Genomic DNA, 9,161 nt, shown 5'->3' on the forward strand with positions numbered 1-9,161 from the left:
ATGGGTGATGCCTGCCGCCACGTGCTGCATGAAGGCTCTGCATTTTCCCCCCGACATAACTCGTGAGTCTTTTGCCAACCTTTGCAAGTTTATTTTTCATGTCCAGACCAGTATGTGTTCTTTTTCGTAAGCGTTACCTTGATTAGCCATATTAGCTAGTTGAAGTTGGCTACCCGTACATTTGTCAGTGTTAGCGCCCTGCGACTGAACTTGCCACGGAGCCCCCGTGAGTGTGGTTTGGTCATAAGAACCTGCGAAAATGATAGTGTTGGACATAAGTAGAATGTCATCTTGATCGTCACGAACATGGCAAATGTTCTTTTCTTTTGTTATCACGCATCATACCAAAGCCTGCATACTGTTCTAGTAGTGGCAGCAACGGCCCTTTCGAAATGAGTTGATTGTACTCTGATGCATCCCAAGGGGGCGTTTCTGGTCTTTGAGAACCCCAAGTATCAGCGCCATCTTCGTCATTCATTCTTTTTCGCGTCTCGTTTTTGCCAATGTGCTCTCAATCACTGCATGAACAAGAACGCATCAACAATCCACAAAAAATGTATCCTTGTGCTGCTTGCATGTAGAAGTTAACACGTCAGTGTTATCACATTTTCATGCGTAGGCAACCAACATATCATGGCTAGTAGGACATGCACATCCACTATCTTTTTCTAAAATCTGGGTCCTAGTTATCCGCTTGATTCGATGCCATCGGCCTCTACAATAGGATGGCAAGCAATAAGTTGACATGGTGGCAGTTGACGCCAATGATAGGTGGCAACTCACGTTAGACACCAGTGGCAATTATTATTCAAACCCCCATTATTCCAAATTTCTCAATTTTCTCTCCCTTTTTATGGATTCCTACACATACATTCATTTTACCAACTACGTGCATCAATCTACTGAGAACTTACGGTTATATCTAGCGTAGTACATGGCAGATCTAGTGCATTCTGCTTGGCAACTGCGAAGACACACAACCTATGTAGTGTCTTACCCCTGTAGGATGGATCTAGTTGCCACCTTCGTCGGTAATTTTGCAATTTTCTGCCCAGAAGAAGGATGAGAAGCAGTAGGGAGGTCGGGAGATTCACCTGCTTTTAGCTGGTCGTCTTTGGAGGGCGTTGTTGGAGTGGGGGTGGGGGAGATAAGGGGTGTGGTTTGCGGTGGGAAGGCCCTACGGATCTGCTCTGGGCGGGGTTGCCATGGCTACCAGAGAAGGCCGGCGATGGAGGTAGGGGTTCGGGAGGTGGGAGAAGATGGCGGTAGTCGGGATTGTGGATCGATCAGAGGCCTGGACGGCTGGGTCGTGCGGGCTGCTGGGTCCTCTGGCCTGGACGTGCGGGCGGGGTTGCCACACACCGAACGTGCGGGCCGTGCCTTTGCGCGCCCGAACGCGGTCGTGCGGGCTGGTTCCTGTCCATGCCACACGAGGCGTGTGGCACAACTACCCGATACACCACACGTGTGGCAGTTATCGGCGTCCAAGATTAAAGGCACCCTGACGACTTGGTGCTCACTTGTTGACACGTCGACGACGGCCGGATGGGATCTCCTCGTCGTCCACGAACTCTTCTTTGTCTTCGATGCCCAGAGGCTTGATTCCCTCTCCGACGTCGGCCTCCATGCTCTCTCCTTGCTTCTCTCGCGCTCGGCGATGGCCCTCTCCCTCTTGGCGACGGCCTTCTCCCGCTTGGCCACCGCTGTAATGCCCTCGATGCGGCTATATCTCCTACGTGTCGAAGCATGACTTAGAGGCATAACCGCATTGAAAGCAATGTCGCAAGTGAGGTAATCTTCGCAAACAACCCATGTACATAAATAAAGGGGAAAGGTACATAGTTGGCTTACACTCGCCACATCACACAAATACATAAATAAGTCATTACATTCATCCAATACACTCAGGGTCCGACTACAGAACCAAAATAAAGATCAACCCCCAAATGCGACAAAGTCCCCGATCGCCCCAACTGGGCACCACTACTGATCATCTGAGAAAGACACGTAGTAACGACGAGAGTCTTCATTGAACTCCCATTTGAGCTCGGTCATATCATCTGGAGCGGCATCATCGGTCCCTGCATCTGGTTTAGGAAGTAATCTGTGAGTCACGGGGACTCAGCAATCTCACACCCTCGCGATCAAGACTATTTAAGCTTATAGGTAAGGCAAAGGTATGATGTGGAGCTATAGCAAGCGGCTAGCATATATGGTGGCTAACAAATTCGCAAAAGAGAGCGAGAAGAGGAGGCAAAAGCACGGTCGAACAACTATGATCAAGAAGTGATCCTAGAACAACCTACGTCAAGCATTACTCCAACACCGTGTTCACTTCCCGGACTCCGCCGAGAAGAGACCATCACGGTTACACTCGCGGTTGGTGCATTTTAATTAAGTTAAGTTTCAGGTTATCTACAACCGGACATTAACAAATTCCCATCTGCCCATAACCGCGGGCACGGCTTTCAAAAGTTCAAATCTCTGCAGGGGAGTCCCAACTTAGCCCATCACAAGCTCTCACAGTCAACAAAGGATATTCCTTCTCCCGAGACAATCCGATCAGACTCGGCATCCCGGTTACAAGACATCCTCGACAATGGTAAAACAAGTCCAGCAACACCACCCGAATGTGCCGACAAATCCCGATAGTAGCTGCACATATCTCGTTCTCAGGGCACACCGGATAAGCAATCCGTACAACTAAAACCAACCCTCGAGTTTCCCCGAGGTGGCACTGCAAGGGGCTCTAGTTTGGACCAACACTCAGAGGAGCACTAGCCTGGGGGTTTAATAAAGATGACCCTTGGGCTCCGGAAACCCAAGCAAAAAATAGGCTAGGTGACGAATGGTAAAACCAATGTTGGGCATTGCTGGAGGAGTTTTATTCAAGGCGAACTGTCAAGGGCTTCCCATTATAACCCAGCCGTGTAAGGAACGCAAAATCCGGAAACATAACACCGATATGACGGAAACTAGGGCGGCAAGAGTGGAACAAAACACTAGGCATAAGGCCGAGCCTTCCACCCTTTACCAAGTATATAGGTGCATTAAGATAAACAAGATAATATGGTAATATCCCAACAATAAACAAGTTCCAACAAGGAACGATCTCCAATCTTCACCTGCAACTAGCAACGCTATAAGAGGGGCTGAGCAAAGCGGTAACATAGCCAAACAACGGTTTGCTAGGACATGGTGGGTTAGATATTTGACATGGCAAATGGGGGGCATGATAAGCAAGTGGTAGGTATCGTAGCATAGGCATAGCAAAAGAGCGAGCATCTAGCAAGCAAAGATAGAAGTGATTTCGAGGGTATGGTCATCTTGCCTGCAAAGTTCTCAGAGTTGCCTTGATCCTCGTAAGTAACTCAACGGGCTCCTCGATCACGTACTCATCTCCCGGCTCTACCCAAGCAAGAACAACAAGCAAAAGGAACACAATCAACCACATGCAATGCTCAAGCAACATGATGCAAACATGGTATGATATGCGGGATGCGGTATGTGATGCATATGCAAGATTTGGAAAGGAATGATTGAACCTGACCTCAACTTGGAAAACCAAGAGTACCACTGGAAAGGTGAGATGATTTTGGTCGAAATCAATATAAAGATCACCGGAATCGGATGCACGGTTTGGAAATGGCAAGTAAAACAAATATGGCACCGGTCTGCGATAAACAGCAAGTAGCCTCCTAAATGCATCAAGAACAACATGCTACAGCACTCAAACATAGCAACAAAATACATGGCAGAGATTCACTCATGATGCTTGACAAAATATGAACACTGAGCTACGGCTAATTCACTCATTAACAGGTTCAAACAAGCATGGCAAAAATGCAAAAGATAACAGGTTTCAGACTTGGTGAAATTAACAGCATGTCAGGAATTTATCATCAGGAAGCAATCTTTAGAGTATGAAAACTACATGCTACAGGAACTTATCATGGCAAAGCAAGGCATGGCATGAAGCTACTCTAAGCATATAACAAAAGTCCCTTAGTGACCATGAGCCAAAAGGGACCAGAAAATACAATTGCAAGCATGTGAACATAGCAAAAATATAAACAGATTCAGACTTGGTGAAAAACTAGAGCATGCAAAACAGATTAACAAGTAGGCATGTTTACGAGCTCGATGCACTCACTACGAGGAATTGCATGACAAACTAAGCATACACCCAGCAAATATACATGGCATAGAAGCTAGACATGGCAACAACAACAACATAGCATGCACGGATCAATAACAACAAGTATGGCAAAATTGCTAAACATGTTAACAATCTGCCAGGAACATTTTATAGCAAAAGTAGAGCTCGATTGACTCAAGCTAGGATGCTCCATAATAGCAAACAAAGACATGGATGGATAGGGCACCACAATATCTACAAAACATCCTTACTGATCATCCTCAAAAGAGGCACGGATCACTAGGAAACAACATGAACATATGACATAAAGACAATAACAGGACAAGGACTTGGGGAAAATTCTAAGTCCCTGAAATCAGCATCATTGAGTAAGCTACTTTGCATGCTTGTGCTAGTCACCATGAAGATCACAAAAATACATGGCATACACCCCTGTAAAGATGGTATGGCATTCATCAAAACACATGTAGAGCTCAGGATCATAGCATGCACACATTAATCATGGAAAAAATGACAAAATGCCATTTGCTGAAACAGATCTGACATAATCATCACGTAGCCCTATTCCAACAGCATTTCGGGCATCAAGATGAGCTCAAATGAAGATGATGCAATGAGAAGAAATGATGTACTCGTCGAGACGAACATTTTGATATGCTACACGCACGAATCGGAGCAACGGTTGCAGAGTTATGGCATGTCAAAGTATGCAAAATAACTAGGGTTTAGGGGGGAAAAGTCAACCGAGGGGGAAATCTCAGATCTGGATCCGGCCGGAAACACTGTAGATGCACGGAGTCCGATGTTCGCCGGAGCTGTCGGAGATCGTCGGAGGGGGGTCGCCGGACTTGGTCGGAGTGGCCGCGGGGGCGCGCCGGAGTTCGGGGACGCGGTGGCCGTCCGGGTTGAGGAGGAGGACGGCAGTCGCGGGGCGCTGTCGCCAGACAGCGGCGCGGTGGCGGTGGTCAGCTGGCGGGCGGCGCCGGCGGAGCGGCGGCCGGCGGACGCCGGCGCGGGCGGTGGGGAGCGAAGGAGGCGGCGCGCGGCTTCGGGCCCTCGGGGGCTCTCCCTGGGCCTCGTGGGCCGCGGCGGTGGGGAGGCCGGCCAGGACACGTGGCGGCCCCCTATTGGCTCGGGGCGGCGGCGCGTCTCGTCCGGCGAAAAACGGACATTGTCCGGCGGCGGGGTAGGTTTTTAGGGTTTCGGGGAAGGAGACCCGAGATTGAAAAAGGAGGGGTCTATTTATAGAGGTAGAGGGAGCTAGGAAGCTCCAAATGAGGTGCGGTTTGCGGCCACGCGGTCGTGATCGAACGCTCTAGATGATGGGAGAGGTTTAGGTGGGTTTTGGGCCAGTTTGGAGGGGTGTTGGGCTGCAACACACACGAGGCCTTTTCGGTCCCTCGGTTAACCGTTGGAGTATCAAACGAAGTCCAAATGGTACGAAACTTGACAGGCGGTCTACTGGTAGTAAACCAAGGCCGTATGACAAGTCTCGGTCCAATCCGAAACCGTTTAACATCTGTCGGGGATATACCCCACGGTATGACCCGGCTGGAATGTTAAACCGGCTAGGATTTGGTAAACCGGCGGATGGTAAAACGGCGGAGAGTTAAGACAGAGAGTCAAGACAGATTGCTAAGACAGACGGTAAACCGGCTGGTGTTAAACTGGCAGACAATGTTAAACCGGCAGAACAATGTTAAACCGGCAGACGTTAAGAAGCCCAGGAAGGGAAGTCAAAATAGTTTAAGTTAAAGTCCAAGTTGGACTCCACATGTAACCCGCCCCTTCAACATATATAAGGAGGGGCAGGGCACCTCAAGAGGGACAAGATTGACAAGTTCCACGAGTTGGACAAGTTAGGTTTAGACAATAGCTCTCGAGATAGAGCAATCTTGTAACCGTGATCATCATCATCAATATCAATGAAGTAGGATGTAGGCTTTTACCTCCACCGTGAGGGGCCGAACCTGGGTAAAACATCGCGTCTCTCGTCCCACTCAACCCCTCTCAAGCTACCACATAGATGCGTTGGCCTCGCAACTAAAGTCCTGACACTAAGGACATCTGCCGTGACAAATCCACGACAAATGTAGCAATTGATAAAAAGGAGCACAAACGGTATTGCAATGCTTGAAAATGAGACCTAGAGTCTGTACTTTCGCTAGTGCAATCTCTCAACAATGCTAATATAATTGGATCGTATAACCATCCCTCAAAGTGTGATGAAGAATCACTCCAAAGTTTGTATCTAGCAGAGAATATAAGAAAAAATTGTTTGTAGGGTACGAAACCACCTCGAAGCTATTCTTTTCGATCGATTTATCCAAGAGTTCGTACTAAAATAACACCAAATAATTTCAGATTCATAATACTCAATCCAACACAAAGAACCTCAAAGAGTGCCCCAAGATTTCTACCAGAGAAACAAAGACAAGAACGTGAATCAACCCCTATGCGTAGATCACCCCAATGTCACCTCGGGAATCCGCGAGTTGAGTGTCAAAACATATCTCAAGTGAATCAATATAATACCCTTGTATTTGATAGTAACCACTTTTAAGATCAACTTTGGAAAAGATAGTGGCACCGCTAAGTTCATCTAGCATATCTTCAAAGCGTGGAATGGGGTACCTGTAGCGAACGATGATAGCATTGATGGATCTACAATCAGAACACATGCGAAACCTACCATCTCTTTTTGGCACAAGGATGACCGGTACGGCACAAGGACTCAAGCTTTCGCGCACATGTCCATGGTCTATGAGATGCTTTACTTGCCTTTGTATTTCTTTGGTTTCTTCGGGGTTGACGCGGTATGGGGCCTTATTTGGAAGTGGCGCTCCGGGGATGAGGTCTATTCGGTGCTCAATGCCTCGTAGTGGAGGTAGACCCGGAGGTAGCTCATCGGGAAAAATATCTTGGAATTCCTGCAATAGAGAAGATAACACCAAAGGTAGATTGTGAGAGATGTTAGTTGTTGGTGCCTCGTCCTTGCACAAGAGGACATAGTGTAGGACACTCGATGGGTTCTCACACACTTCTCTCATCTCTCGTTTGGTGGCAAAGAGGACTAAGTTTTTCTTGTCGCTCATCGCGGAGGCACTCAATTTGGGCTTGTGGTGCTCACTCTCTTTTTGATGGTGCACTCTCTCACTATTCTCTCCACAATGGGTGTTTTGCTTGTCAACGAGCACTTGGCTTTGAGACATAGGTCGTAGCACAAACTCCTTTCCTTTCATCTTGAAGCTATAGTGGTTTGTACGCCCGTTGTGGATGACACCTCGGTCAAATTGCCATGGCCGTCCAAGAAGGAGGTGGCACACGGTCATCGGAAGGACATCACACTCCAAAGTGTCTTCGCAAGGTCCGATCTTGAAGGAGACTTGTACCCTATGCTCGACTTGGATGGTGCCTGTCGGGGATATACCCCGCGGCGTAAACCGGCCGGAAGTATAAACTGGCCGAACTTGACGGTTTACTTGAGACCTGGCTGATACTTGGCGTTTCATTTGTAAAGCCGCCGGAAGATTAGTCACTCACTGGTGACCCGGCGGGCGGGTTAGACGGATGACAAGGCCCAGAAGGCCGGTTCATACTATGGTGGGCCGATTTAAGAGGAAAGGCGTGAGGAATATTTGTCTTACAAGGAGTTAAGACCTGGACTTGTATCCGGTTTGTATTAGAGATGGACTAGTCCTAATCCTAATAGGACTCCACATGTAACCCACCCCTCTAACTTATATAAGGAGGGGCAGGGCTCCCAAAAAGGGACAAGCTACAAGCAAGTAGAAACTATCTCTAGGGCTAGACACAAAGAGCCGGTTTGCCGGCGACTCCCTCGTGATGATAATAAGACCTAGCCTCAAACAGCATGTAGTGTTGTTACCGGATGATATTTCCCGGGGCCCGAAGCTGTCTAAACCCTTGTCTTGCTTGCGTCTTTCGATTTTGCTCAACCCTTCTCAAGCTACCACATAGATGCATTGGCCTCACGACCAAGTCCTCACACTAGAACATCTGTCGTGACAATTCCACGACAGTTGGCGTCCATTATGGGGCCAGGCGCATAGTAGTGTTGAGTTCTTGGAGGGATCTCTCTCAGGGATCAAGAATCTTGCAAACAGCCGAATGACGAAAGACAGTGCCGAGGATCTACATCAACTCTGAAGTTCGTCGCTAAAAAATTGGAAAAAGCTAACTCTGAAGTTCGTCGCTCAAAAATTGGAAAAAGCTTGGGCGACAACACAGGTCACGTTCGTCGTGGTCGAGACCGACAAGAGTTTCCGTCGGATCAAATATACTATATTGCAATATTCCGTCGAAACCGCCGCCTCAATTTCTACGGTCGAGTCCGATTGCGGCTTCCTTTTGACATCTACATCAGCTGTTGTTGACCGAAGGATCAAGTCCAATCTGCCGCTAAGGCGTGAAGATCGAAGCCTGCAAATCAATCCACAAGTACCACTGTACGTATGAAGGAATTCATAGTAATCAGCACGTACTACTCCAATTAGTACGCTGGCTCGTAAAGTCATTAGTACTCACTCCATTTTTAAATATAAGTATTTGTAGAGATTTCACTATAAACCACATATAGATATATATAAATGCATTTTAAGTTTAGATTCATTCATTTTGCTCCGTATGTAATCCATCTAATGAAATCTTTATATAAACTTATATTTAGGAACGAAGGGAGTATAAGATAAGATTTTTCATCTACAGTTGCTACGTACACATGAGGAAAACCACCTGGATTGTACTGTTTTCTGTACATAGATCGATTGAGTGATAACTTCCGTCGTCTGGTCATGACAAAAGTTTGAAGCTTGCCACATATCAAGCCGGCGAATCCACCCTGCTATCTGGGCATCATGGTCTATGCCGGCCCGCCAAGGCGCGCACCAACATATGTCTGCAACGGAAGACCCGGGACGAACGTGCAGCCCGCCGTCCCTATGTCCGGTTTATATCAACATGTTGAAAGCAGCCTAAGTGT

The sequence above is a fragment of the Triticum urartu genome, chromosome 5A, assembly GCF_056163025.1.
Source record: "Triticum urartu cultivar PI428250 chromosome 5A, HENAU_Tu73, whole genome shotgun sequence".
NCBI lineage: Eukaryota > Viridiplantae > Streptophyta > Magnoliopsida > Poales > Poaceae > Triticum > Triticum urartu.